Raw genomic sequence first — 13,657 nt, forward strand, 5'->3', positions numbered from 1 at the left:
TTACTGTGTACTCAGTGTCTGGGACTGCAATGGAGGAAATCTGCTTAGGTGCTTGCTGTACAACAAATGCTAGCCATTATTGCAATACTATTATTATTTACAAGAATGATTTTAGTAAGTAACGTTATTTCCCCTGCTCTTTTCTTTTTGATGTAGTGAAGATAATACCCTCGTTAGGTTTTTCAGCTATTGTGAGGAGCAACTGATAAAATACATGAATGTGTGTTGTTACCTGGAAAGTATCATCCAATGCAAGGCGTTGTCTGCCGAGGGTTAATTCGACACTGTTAATTTTACGATGTTTAGGAAAGAAAAGGTGACTTTGGCAAAGGTGGAATCACTAAAGATTTTATGAGAGGTGGGAGGAAGCAAAAGACTAGAGAACATTGGGGGCAGATGCTGGAGGCAGTGAGGTGACTTGACAGTTTGAGATGCAATGCTAAGAAAAGATGGAATAAGTAGACTAAGAGATCTAATTGTACAAAACACCCGGGGGAGAGTCTATCTACGTGTGTGTGTGTGTAAAACTTTCCACGATTTGACCCGTTAGATTTTTTTTTTTTTTAAGGACACTGCCTCATCCCAGTTACACTTTGCAAACTCGGTTCCCAAGCTTCTGCCTGGAGAAATCCTGGCTCTTAAGGCTGAGCATCAAGGCTCCTCTCCTCCACGGGGTTTGTCCACTCTCTCCTGCCTCTCCCACAGGAAGAATAAATGGTTTCTTTTCAAGCCTTTCCTGTGAAAGCGCTTCTTTCACTGGAGTCTGATGGGGGGACCCGGCTTTCCTTATTCGGTTTCCTGGACCTGCTCTGCTGTCTACCACGAAACAGGCACCCAGCGAAGGTTCAGTCAGTGAAAGCACTTTGAAGAAAGAACTTTTACAAGTTGAGAGGGCATTTGAGGCCAGGATTCTCAGAAAGAACGCCTCGCACACAACGCATTGGCAATCATTATCTCCAGGGTCGCTCGGAGGGCGAAACGGGTCCCGGCGGCGGGGCGCGGAGCCTGGGAGCCGAGCGAATCCCTTCGGGAAGGTCCGTCCCCCCGCCCACCCCTTTCCCCCCGACTCCCCCCCGCCCATGCCAGACGGCGCCGTGGGCGTGGCCTGCCCGCGTGGGCGTGGCCTGCCCCGCGGGGGGGTTTCCGCGCCCGGGGGCGTGCCGAGCGGGGGGTGCGGGGCGGGGCTTCCGCCAGGAGTGGGCGGGGCTTGCGCCTTGAGTTCTCTGACGGCCCCAGCCAGGGAATTTCAATTTGAAACCTTGAGCGGAGGGTGGAGGCGGCCGGGCGCGGAGGGCCGGCGGCCGGGGCTGAAGCGGGCCGTGTCCCGGGGCGAGCAAGCTCGAGAAGGGGGCGGTGTCCCGGTAAGGAGGCGAGCGGGCTACGGGGTGGGCGGGCGGGCGGGCGGGCGGCGTCCCCCTCAGGCTGCAGGCGGGAAGCCGACCCCGGCAGGAAGCCCCGGACGGCTGTCCCCCCGGCGGGGGAGGGGGGCGGCTGTGGGCCCTTCTCCCTCCCTCCTTCCCTCCCTCCCTCCCAGCCAGGCAGGACGGCGGCGGCGCCGTCCCCGGGGTTGGGGGGGGTTCACGCGCCCGGGCCCCCCGCCAAGCCGAGCCGCTACCGAGGCATGCGGCGCTCCATCCATCCCGGGCGCGGAGGGGCTTCGGCCGCGGCGGCGCCCTCCGGAGCCGGAGCATGGCTCCAGCTCCGGGAGGGGGTCGTGGCCGGGCGCGGGCCCGTGGAGCCGGCTCGTGGGCTCTGCGGGAGCCGGGGAGGGCGCTGCGCCGCCGGGCCCACGCGGGCGACCCGCCGCCGCCCCCGCCGCCGTCCCCGCCGCCGTCCTCGCCGCCGCCCCCGCCGCCGCCTCCGCGGTGTGGGAGCTGCGGGCACGCACGCACGTTTTCTGCGGCGAGCCTTCCAGCTCCCGACACCAGGCCATCCAGCCACGGCTGGCTTCCTGTTCGCCCGGCGCTGGCAGCGGAGGGATGGGCGCAATTTAGGTGCGCTGCAGGGGGAAAAGGACGAGGTGGAGGAAATAACGGGGCCCCGTGGCGGTGAGGTTGGCGTCCGGGGACCCCCCCCCCCCTTCCATCCTCGATCCCAGACGTCTGCGGGGGACGTTAGTTCATTAAGTGTCCCCAGATGTCAGCCTCTGGCGGGGCCAAGTTTTTTTTTTTTTTTTTTTTTTTTTTTTGGTTTTGGTGAAGTTAAAAGAGCTCCCCGCCCACAGTGTGTTATTTTGGGGAGTGGTCTCTGTGTGGAGCCCTTGGTACAAACTGAGGAAGCCCTTCACTAAATCTCTCCCTTCACTAAATCTCTTCCTTTGAGTAAATCTCTCTGTCACTTTAACAGCTGCCCCTGTTTTTTAAGGTCCCTGGGTGGGTGGTAGGGAAGGTGGAACCTCAGGGAGTTGTGCATATATTTTCTCCTTTCGGAATCAAGGTTTTTTCTCTTGTTGCTTGAACTTTCTTGCATGTGAAATGTAGGGTGTGCGGGGCATTATGTTCTTGTTACTGTGATTAGCTAAAACAATAACAGCAACAAACTACTGTCACAGTTTTCTCCATTCATCTTTCTTCAGCCCTTCCTGTTTTTTGTAATTCTTCCGTGGGGTTATGTTATCTGTGTATTCTTTATAATACTGCGTTGACAGCATGTTAGTCAGACATCCCTCTGCATCTGAGGGAAATTTGATCCGTTTCTTGGCTGTGGGAGATGGGATTTAGAATTCTCAATATTTGTATAGATTTTCCGGGGGAGGGGAGGGGATGGATAGCGTCTGGTACGATTTTTCAGTTGGTTTGCAGGTTCCTACTATGGGAAATCTCTGGTTTGCTCTTGCAGCCACTGATGGGGGCTGCATTGCAATGTCATCCTGAGTCTTGGTAAGGCCCAGCAACCCTCTCTCTCATCAGGCTGCTAATTTGACATAAAGTTTAAAGAGAGAGGCTGTGTCACCTGTCGGGGAGGGTGATCATTTCTAGAACTCAGTTTGAGAGCCACTGTCAAACGTCAGACGTTGCTCTTTGGAGCCTGTTGGAGAACCGGAGGAGTAGTACTGGCTTAGGGCAGTGGTGTGGATTTTTGCTAGTTTAATCCTATTCTTTCTTCCTCACTTCTCAGGCAGAATTCTCACTGACGTCAGTAGCGGTTTTGTGCGCAAGCTGACCGCTGAGAACGAACGGGAGGCTGCTCATTAATAGGAGAGGATGGTTTCTTTCCATTTAAAACACACTCCCCCCTTAAGAAAGACCTAGTCATAACAGTTCTTAACTAATCGTTTACCTCTAGTGGAAGTAGGACACTGTGTGCAAGAAAAAAAAAAGTATGTGGATAGATTGAGCTACCAACTCTCAAAGCTCTTGAAGTCTAAATTAGATGGGGAATTGTTTAAAAGAACCAAGAGCAGTGCCATTATTTAACATTACTCATCTGAATAGATTTTTCAGCGACCTGTTTGGTGTTTCTATAAGAAATGTAAACTGCTGTAGGATGTTTCCGAAAAGTTGATTATGGGTATTTAAAATGATGAATTTTGAGGTCCAATTAGAAAGAAGCCCATTTGGAGCTTTAGGGGAAGAATCTGAATGGATGCGCGTCACCTACCCCCAATAACTACAGATAGAAAAGTAAGGAAACTCCGAAGTCTTGCTGTACTTGAGGAATGACTTTAGGACATTTTGTTCATGTATGTTTTGTGTTACATGTGCAACTGGACCAGGGAAGACCCATCTTTAGATTTGTGAGAACCCTGAGCCTTCAGGCCTAGCTTTGCTGACCTGAGTTGGTAAGCTTGGGTCTTCTGCTTTTTAATGTAATGTTCTTGTGGTTTACCCTTTTCAAATGACCGGTTCTAAAGACTTGAGTTTAGAAACCTAACCAGTGACCAGAATGTAAAAAATAGATATTTAAAAATCAGAATCATGTCCTCGTGGGCTACCCAAACACATGCTTTCAACTAAAAATACTTACGAAGATGACAAAGCAGTCCTCAACCAAAATATTTATTGGTAAATTTTCTCTGTAACTAGTAATTCCGTAGAGTTATGCTTAACATTTAGTCTGCTCTGAATCACCACCTCGTATTGCTGCGGCTAGTGACCTACAAAGGTTGTGTCTTTGCCATTTTATTTAGGAATGTGTGGTTCATATTTTATATAGTTGGAGGTCTGATTTTTGTTTCTGTTTCCACAGTAAAGCATAGGCTTTTTCTTTATTTGAGCTGAGATAGCTGTGGGTAGACATTTTTGAAAAGAGAAATTGCTAGTTGTTTTTTTTTTAAGCAAGGCAGCAGAAGTTTCTAGAGATCAATACCACCAACTGGCATGTTGCCTTTCTGAAGTCTGTATTGTTTATTAGAGATAACAAAGGAAATGTGCCTATCTCCTCCACCCTACCTTTATTTAGAAACAGTTCTAGTGGACTTGATTTTTTTTTTTTTCTCTTCCCAGATTGGAGTTGCTGTACCTAACCACTGGGTACTCTTACAGAGTTAAATGCCTCAAGTAAATGTTTATTCTGGCTTCCATAGTCAGCAAATACTGGCCAAACCTTAATTTACTGCTCTTTTATAGAATCTTGGAATCAGTCTCAGGGCTGAACTTTTAGGAGTCAGCAAATCTCCTCTTAGCCCTGTCCCTTCTCCCCTCCACACACAGACCTTTCTAGCTGCTTTGGAAGACCTGAGTAAATAGAGGATTTGTATGTGATTCCTTCACAGATGGCAGACAGAGCATCCTTTGGGAGTGGCATGTTTTGGCATGAACCAGTAACTTGATATTCAATAAGATTTCTATCATTTGTCTGTCTGGGCAGTGTCCCAAACTAAAATCTAAGATGGAATGACTGCTTTGTGTCATTAACTGTAGGGATATGGCCACCACAGTACTTATTAATAGTGTAGTTGCTTAGAAGTCATAAATCAGCCAGAAAGGAAATTAAAAAAACAAAACAAAACCCATCTCTAATATATCTAGAAACAATTGACAATTACAACTTTTTGGGGGTAGTTTTTCTATAAAGTGTATGTGTTTGTATATTTTGTATGAAATAGAAGGAAATACACACACATACAACACACACAACACACAGATTTTACATATACTTGTATTATACTCACTCGTTGAAAAATTAATTCACTGGACCTTTTTTGTATATTTTTTTAAAGGTTTTTTTGTTTCATGTGTGTGATTATTTTGCCTGCATGTATGTATGTGCACCATGTGGGTGCCTGGTGCTCACAGAGGCCAAAAGAGGGTGCTGGTTCTGTTGGAACTGGAGTTACAGGCTGTTGTAAGCCCCACGGGAACTGGAAATCAAACCTGGATCCTCTGCAAGAGCAGCAAGTGCTCTTTACTGTGAGCCATCTCTCCAGCCTTCTTGAGTGTATGAAAACAACAACAACAACAACACCAACAACAAAACCAGGGTCTCCGCTGGCATGGTGGCGCACGCCTTCAATCCCAGTACTTGGGAGGCAGAAGCAGGTAGATTTTTGTGAGTTCAAGGCCAGCCTGGTCTACATTGTGTATTCTAGTACAGCCAGGACTATGTAGAAAGGCCCTGTCTCAACAAAACAAAACAAAAAAGGTAAACAAAACAAACAACAACAAAACCTCAGGGTCTCATACAGTTCAGGTTGGTATTGAATCTACTATGTGCCTAAGGTCGGCTTTGAACTCCTGATCGTCTTGTCTCCATGTCTTAAGTGCTAGCATTCCAGTGGGGTACCTTGAAAGCTTGACTTTGTAGAAATTGGTCATAGCTTACAAAGAAACACAAAGAAGACTTCCTTACTAACCATCTCTGGATATAGTTTCTGCTTGTTGTTTTGATTGATTTGGGATCTGTGCAGATTTTTTTGATGGGTGTTTTCCATGTCTAGAATGGTAAATCATCTATATACTGTTTTGCTGGTTTGAGGAATAGCATTTATTTTAACAAGAATTTTTCTGGAAAAAAAAAAGATTTTCTGAATTTTCCTTTTTAAAGTAATCTCAGACACCAAGTCAGACCTTCATAGTCTATCAGTACATTCGTATTCTGTTTTTTTCCTCAGGATGGAAATTGAGTTCACTTCATATTCTCAGCACTGTTAAGTATATTTCACTCAGATAACTCTGATTTTTTTTATTTTTCTCATTTTATGACGTTTTTCATTTAGCACCCTTTAGGTGGCTTAAAAAAATGGCATATAGCATATAGGTCCAATTACCAACTGTCTAGTCATCTTTTTCAAACCCTAAGTTCAGGTTTTCAGATCTCTGGATGTACTTTGGAGCTGAACCCATCAGAATTGTAACAACCTTGCCGAGTTTACTCTTTTTTTTAGAATCATCAGTCTTTGACCAGTATACATATATCCTGGTAGTGTGAAGACATTCAAATGTAATTGTATTTGCCACTGTTCTTTGTTTTTCCTCCTTTTATCCAAAGAGGCTGCTTCTTAAAGAACACACACACACACACACACACACACACACACACACACACACACACACATACACACACACACCCCTGACCCTAAACTTGGTCACCTGACCCTCAACCTGGTCAGAAGGAAACTTAGCCATGATTTAATTCACACTCCTGACTGCTTGGGCTATGCCTCGGACCGCAGCAAGTCAAGAAGTTAGGTTATGTTTGTGTGTGAGTTATGTTTGGGTGAATGAGTACGTGAAAGAGGTTACCCTGAGAGGTGGGTGGACATGGAGAAAGAGAAAATATGGATATGAGGTTATTTAGGGGATCAGAAAAAGGTTTCAAATTGCTAATCTAATTCAGTTCTTACTTTTTAATCATTAGTGTATGAGACGAGGTTTCTTGTAGACAAGGCTGACCTTGAACTTGGTTTGGGACAGTGGAGGACCTTGAGCACCCCATTTACGTGGTGGTGCTGGAGATCAAACCCAGGGCTGCCCTGTAGCAGCGGAGCCACATCCCCAGACCTAGTTCTTCAGTGTCTGGGATCAGGAACTCCAAGTCTTGAGAGAGACCCTGTTTTCTCTCTGTTCCACTGTTGTGCTCAGTCACTTACGCGCGCGTAAAAATCACACTTACCTCCTAGCGTGATAGGAGATTAAATGAGCCAGTGTTTATACAATGTTTCACATAGTGCCTGGCCTCTGTGAGAATTGTTAGGTTATGAAAAGACCCAGTGGGTTGCTGTGACTGTGTGGGAAGCACATTTTTTGCGGTAGTCAGGAACCAGTTATCTGGGTGGAAATGCAGTCCGATATGAGGCTAGAATTTCTTACGGCTGAAATGCCTTTTGAAAACTATTTTTAGTACAGTATCTTTAGATTTTTTGAACCTTTACAAAACTGTTGACTTAGTCTTGTCCATCTTTTTAAGTAATGCCCAAAGTTGTATGCATGTGGTAAAGCTCTTGGGATCTGGTTTCAACAGTACAGGGAGAATGTAGTCTTTGTGGTGTTGCCAGAGGTAACGGATCCCGAGTATACAATGTTTGCATATGCTGTGTTACAACGGATTCCGAGTATACAATGTTTGCATATGCTGTGTTACAACTTCTTTTCTCTATAGTCGCAGTAAACTTGTTGTAATAAGGCTCACAGTAAGTGGATGTTGTATTGATTGTTTAAACTCTGGTGAAAAACACACTAAAATGTAACCTTTGTAAATCCAAGATGTTGTTTTATGTGGGAAATACACCTGTAGACATATATTCCCTCAGTATAGTGCTTCATTTTAGTCAACATAAACACTTTTGTTTGGGGTAGGAAACATGGAGGATGGTAGCAACACTGGGTCCATACTCCTCTATTGGAAGGACTGTCAGCCAGACAGAGCTTGCATTATTTTTATGCTAATTCTTCTTTTAGTTTCCCCCCATTTCTTTTTCATTTTACCTCTAAACCAGTGCTTCTCAACCTTCCTAATGCTGTGATCTTTAATACAGTTCCTCATGTTGTGGTGACCCCCCCCACCATAAAATTATTCCTTGCTACTTCATAACAGTAAATATGCTACAGTTATGAATCGTAATGTAAATGTCTAATATGCAGGAAATGTGGGGGGCGGGGCCTGCAGGTTGTGAACCACTGCTCCAGACCAATTTATTCACTTGCATTGGGTGCACTGACTACTAAATTTATACTCCATGTATTAAATAGCAATTGAAAGGTGAAAAACACCTGCCATGCGAACTTGAAGCAGCTGTTGCTTGCCGTGGGGCTTTTTCCTTCTTCTTGGGCCAGCGGTCATTTCTTGCCTCTCCCTTTGTGAAGCATTACTTTTGGGTCACTGTCAGGGTCATGATGGAGTGTTCCTCCTCTGGTTTGGTTCTAGACTTCCTTATTTACTGTTAAGCAATCTGCTTCATTGTCTAAAGCCTAGTTTTAGACTCCCATAGCCCACAGCTGTGCCTGATTTATATATTACTTGGCTTTTCAAAGTGATGTTTTACGTTTTGTCCTTTCTGTTTCATTATGCACCACCCTATCAGTTCAGACTCAGAAACTAAAGCAGTTTTATTTGAGGTCCGAGGAATTGCAGTGTTTTGAAGAAAGGCAAGTGAAGCTTTTATGGGCAAGCAGTACTGATATACCTTTCAGATGCTGAGAATGAATAGGGTTTCATGACTTACAGAGGACAGAGAAGTGTGTGTATCATGTAGAAATGTTCACAAAACAAGTCTGACCACCTCTTGCATCTCTGGGCACAGTGAGCTAATTATCTGGTTGTTTGGTCATTTTCATCATTACCAGATGTCAGAGTCAGAGAATGAGAAACCAAAGTTCACATTTTGAGGCCGCAGCTTGATATTCGAGTCAAGTAGTTTTTCTACATTGTGAAAAACTACTTTTTTTTGAGACAAAGTCTCATGTACCTCAGGCTCACTATGTAGCTTAAGATGAACTTGAACTTCTGATCCTCCTGCCTCTACCTTCAAGTGTTCAGAATACAAGGATTTGCTAGCCACCCCACCGCACCTGATTGATGTGGTGCTGGGGGGGGGGCGGGGAGGGTCAAACCTAGGGCTTCCTGAGCTCTCTACCTGTTTTAATTGTATTTTTCCTTTCATTTTCAGTTTTAGATGATAAACACTGTTTGATAACCTTAATTTGATACCATCATTACACTAAACGTTTCTCAAAGTCACAAAGAGTTGTTCACTTGTCAGCATTAAGGTCTCGAGTCCCAGTTTTTTCCTTTTTAAATTCCTTTTTACTTATGTTCATGTTTGATGTGTGTGTGTCACAGTGCTTGTGGTTCTCTTTGGAGGTCAGAAGAGGTTGTAAAAGTCCCCAGAGCTGGAGTTACGTTCGGTTGTGAGCTGCCTAGTGTAGGCCCTTGTGATCTAAACTGAGGTGCTGTGCAAGAGCAGTAGGTTTGCTTAACCGCTGAGACAGCTCTCCAGCCCCAAGTGCTTTGTTTTCTCAATCAGAGTGCCAGTTTTTTTTTGTTTGTTTTTGTTTTTCAAGACAGGGTTTCTCTGTAACTTTGATGCCTGTCCTGGATCTTGCTCTGTAGATCAGGCTGGCCTCAGCCTGGCTCTGCCTCTCCAGTGCTGGGATTAAAGGCGTACGCCCACCACTGCCCGGCAGAGTGCCAAATTTTTAAGTGGGAGGCATTGAGACAGGGTCTCACTATGTAGCCCACATGGGCTTCAAACTCCTTTTGTAGTTTGGTCTGGTCTCAAACTCATCTAGCCCAAGTTGGTCTTGAGTTTGTGATCTCTCTGCCTCAGCCTCCTGAATGTTGAGACTACAGGTCTATCTGTGCCCACTGTGCCCAACTAGTTAAGTGTCAGTTTAATCAGTGTCATTTTTAAAAAGTTTTTTAGTGTATATGAATGTTTGCCTGAATGCATGTCTATGCACCACATTTGAGTCTGGTCCTTGTGGAGGCCAGAAGAGGATGTTGGATTCCCTGGAATTAGAGTTGTGGACAGTTGTGAGTACCCTGGATGCTGGGTGTGGAACCTAGGTCCTCTGCAAGAGTAGCAAATGCTCTTCACCGGTAAGCCATCTCTCTACTCTCCCAAGTGTCAATTTTTGAAAAAGTTTCATTGGCTCAAGATTCAGTTAAGATTTGTATATACAACCCATTTGATATGTCTATCTGGCCCTTCAGGTTTAGTTGCCTCTTTATTTCTTATTTTTCCTTTCAGTTATTTGTTGAAGAAGCCTAATTGATTGTCTTGTGTGTTAACCGCGGCTTATTTTGCTGTTTTCACGGTAGTGTAGTTAACCCATCCCTGTGTCTTGTATTTTCTTTTGATTTGTAATTAGATCTAGAAAAATGATATAATTCCCCTCCTCTTTCCCATTTCTGCAAGATTATTCCCTAGGTGTAGGCTTTTATTTGACACCTGTGGCTTCAAATTTGTTTTTACGTTTATTTGTGTGTGGGTTTATGTTTGTGTACGTAGGCTTGTACGTACCGTGGTGCACCTGTGGAGGTCAGGGGATGGGAATTCATTCTTTGTGGGTTTCAGGGGTTGAACTCACATCCTCAGGCTTGGTTGCAGCACTTCTACCCACTCAGCCATCTTCCTGGTCTACAGCCTTCCAGCTTCTGGGGCCATCACAGCCATACAGGTTGGCTTAGTCTTCTGGGCTTTTTTTTTTTTTTTCTTTCTTTCTTTCTTTTCTAGGTTCCATTGTAAGTAACCAAGGGCAGAGACATCTATAATCAATGGCACGTTAGAAAAGAAAGAGAGAAGGAAGTTCCAGAAAAACCAAACCAGAAAATAAGAAGGCTATTTGGGACTATATTTACACATTTTCATATCCTTAATCCTTTGGAATAGCTGAGGCTTGAGAATTGAATGAGTTACTGCACTTAGGGGGTGTGTTGGCAGAATGTTTGTTTTGTACAATGGGGCCAGGAACTACTCAAGTTATTTGATGCCCTTCTTCAGAGCTGGCCTTCGTTTCAGAGCTGTTGGCATCTTCAGCGTCTGGCTTTTGGAGGAGATAGGCCCTTCATTTCTTCCTAAGGTGTGATCTTGAAGCACCGAGTAACAGTATACCGTGACTGAGCACTACTTTGGGTTGTGTGATTTTTTTACTTTATTGTGATTGAACCCAGGGCTGCATGCTTGCCAAGTGTACCCCAGAGCTCCACCTCTATACTCAAGTGGGGAATGACCTTCAACTTGCCTTTCATGTAACGCTCCTCCTGTTTTTCCAACATTAGCAAAATGTGCCAGAATTTAGAACATAAAAATAAAGTGTAGCTTTCTCCCCTTCCCAACCAGTTTTTTCTTTCGTGTGGTTTTACACTTTTTGCTATTTAATTTACAGTGGAAATTGCACTCCCTAGAGTACTTTCACATGATTTAGAAAGTCAGGCATGCTTTGGGACTACAAGGGAAAGAGCAGGCAGACCAGTGCCCTAAGTCTTCCTGACAGCTTCAGCTCCCCAGAGGCCACCACTTTCGATACTTCTGATTTTGTTTTCTGTGTGTTTGGTCTCTAAGTAACACAATTGTCTTGTGTTTTTGACTTTTGAAGAAATGATGAAATACTTTTCATTTTGTGATTTGTTAAGTCTTGGGTATTTTTTAAGGGAACAGGACCTGCTGGAAGTCAAGAATTTGATTTCATAGGCGTTTCCTAGCCACTCTCTGGTTCCTCGGCTCACGTGGAGGTACTTCTGTGCGTGGAGAGTTGTTTCAGTGTTTCATTGCCGGAACCACACTGGAGAAGCCTGTGCAGTCAGCACCAGCAATGGTGTCTCTCCGCTCCAGTTTCTTGTACATATAAATAATACTTTACATTTTGATTAGAGTTAGCTTGTTTTAATCTCTTTTCATACTGGCCCACACTCTTTTTCCATTCTTCAACTTAGAAAGATGAGCCATGTAAAGTGCTTTGATTATACTTTAAAAATACTTTTTTTTTTTTTTTTTGAGACAGGGTTTCTCTGTGTAGTTTTGGAGCTTGTTTTTGATCTTGCTCTGTAGACCAGACTGGCCTCGAACTCACAGAGATCCTCCTGCCTCTGCCGCCTGAGTGTAGGGATTAAAGGTGTGCACCACCGCCGCCTGGCTGGTTTTCTTGATATCAGCCCGTATCAGCTATGTTGATATCAGCTATGTTGGAAGCTATAAAATTCCTGAAGTTGGGGCTGGAGAGATGACTAAGAGGTTAAGAGCATTGACTGGCTGCTCTTCCAGAGGTCCTCAGTTCAATTCCCAGCAACCACGTGGTGGCTCACGGTCATCTATAATGAGATTGGTGCCCTCTTCTGGCATGCAGGCGAAACACTATACATAATAATTCTTAAAAAAAAAAGTTAAAAAGAATTCTTGAAGTGAGGCTCAAAAACAAAAGTTTTTCAGTTCCATTTTAGATCTATATGTGTGTGTGCAGGTGTACATACGTGCATGTGGAAGCTAGAGGTTGGTCTCAGGTGGTGTTCCTCAGGAGCTGTCCACTTGGTTGATGGGTCTTTCTCCAGGGAGCTGCAAGGACCTGCCTACCTCCCAGTGCTGGGATTATAAGTAGTGTCACCAAATCTGGATTTTTTTGTGTGGGTGTCGGGGATTGAACTTCGATCCTCAAGCTTGTACTGCACACACTTCACTAATGATGTCCGTAGTTCCTCCTCCCCCATCCTTTCTGGGCACTCTGTCATCCTGGACTTTATTTCTGGAACCTCTGTATAGCTAACTGTATTTTGGGAATTTCTGATCATCTTTCTTCCTGGGTTCAGTGTCTCCTGTGTGCCCTATCTGTGTCTTGATTTAACTCTGACTTCACAGGAACTTAAGTAGCAGTTGTTCAGGAAGGTGTAAGTGGGAGGGAGGTCAGTTTCTTCAGACTCGGGTGTGTCATGAAATACCCTTCCTTTTCAGGTGACGGCTTGTACATTTGGCTTGTACAGGTTTCCAAGTGAGTGATTACTCTCCGGCAAAGCACGAAGACTGCTTTGCAGCCCTTAGAAGTCTGTATTGAACTCTGTGTTAAACCTCAGGCCCTCAGAGGTACCTAAGGTGCTTAGGACTTTATCAGTTCCTTTTGGGTCCCATCAAAGCAGTGATTCAGTTGCAACTTCTGTTCCGAAGTCAGATGTTTTGTACATCTGCTTTCCCTTCTCTCCAGTTCTGTTTGTTTAGCTCTTCTGCTCCCCCCCCCCTGCCCCTTTTGTTTTGTTTTTGAGACCAAGTCTTCCACTCTTAGCCCAGGCTGGCCTTGAACTCTCGGTGGTTCTCCTGTTTCAGGCATCCGAGAGTAAAGGTATGTACTGCCCAGCCCTTAGCTTTCCCTCTTGTTTTTAACACCAGTTTTATTTCCTAAGGAAGTAGAAATTAACCCATCTTCAATTGTCTGGATTTAGGGCTTTGTTTTGGTTAAAAATAAAATTCAGAGGATTATTGTGGTACTTAACACAAACTTGGTGCAGCCATTAAAAACCTATTTCTTTTTCTGTCCATTTACTGGCTTCAGTTATGTGTAAAGCACATAGAAGAATCAGGTAAGTGAGTCAGCGTTTAGAGTGAAGGACTAATGATTGAACAGAACAGCACTTCCTTGGAAGAGGTCAGGAAGCTCATTATTGATACCACACAGATATGTTTCTTGTGGTAGTTCAAGGATTACTTTGGTATAAACTTAAATATTATGTATCAGAGGTAAATTTAACAAAACACAGTGGCAACAGGTTTGGTGAATATGAACCTTTCAGAAAT

At 44.6% G+C, this 13,657-nt stretch overlaps 1 protein-coding gene across 29 annotated transcripts in view; it reads left to right on the top strand.

Moving 5' to 3' along the window:
• Positions 1-1,216: 1,216 nt before the first annotated feature.
• The window catches only part of Epb41l2 (erythrocyte membrane protein band 4.1 like 2), a 175,560-nt gene continuing 163,119 nt past the window's right edge, over positions 1,217-13,657 (top strand). For 6 of the 29 annotated variants that reach the window (XM_052751215.1, XM_052751210.1, XM_052751214.1 and 3 more), the window contains exon 1: positions 1,221-1,361. The gene's annotated coding sequence lies outside the window, so the exon portion shown is untranslated. Of the gene's footprint in view, positions 1,362-1,897; positions 1,995-13,657 lie in introns of those variants that run through there. The other 23 variants (XM_052751220.1, XM_052751216.1, XM_052751228.1 and 20 more) reach the window with 11 other exon arrangements.

The sequence above is a fragment of the Peromyscus californicus genome, unplaced genomic scaffold, assembly GCF_007827085.1.
Source record: "Peromyscus californicus insignis strain IS unplaced genomic scaffold, ASM782708v3 Scaffold_22__1_contigs__length_63687245, whole genome shotgun sequence".
Classification (NCBI taxonomy): Eukaryota; Metazoa; Chordata; class Mammalia; order Rodentia; family Cricetidae; genus Peromyscus; species Peromyscus californicus.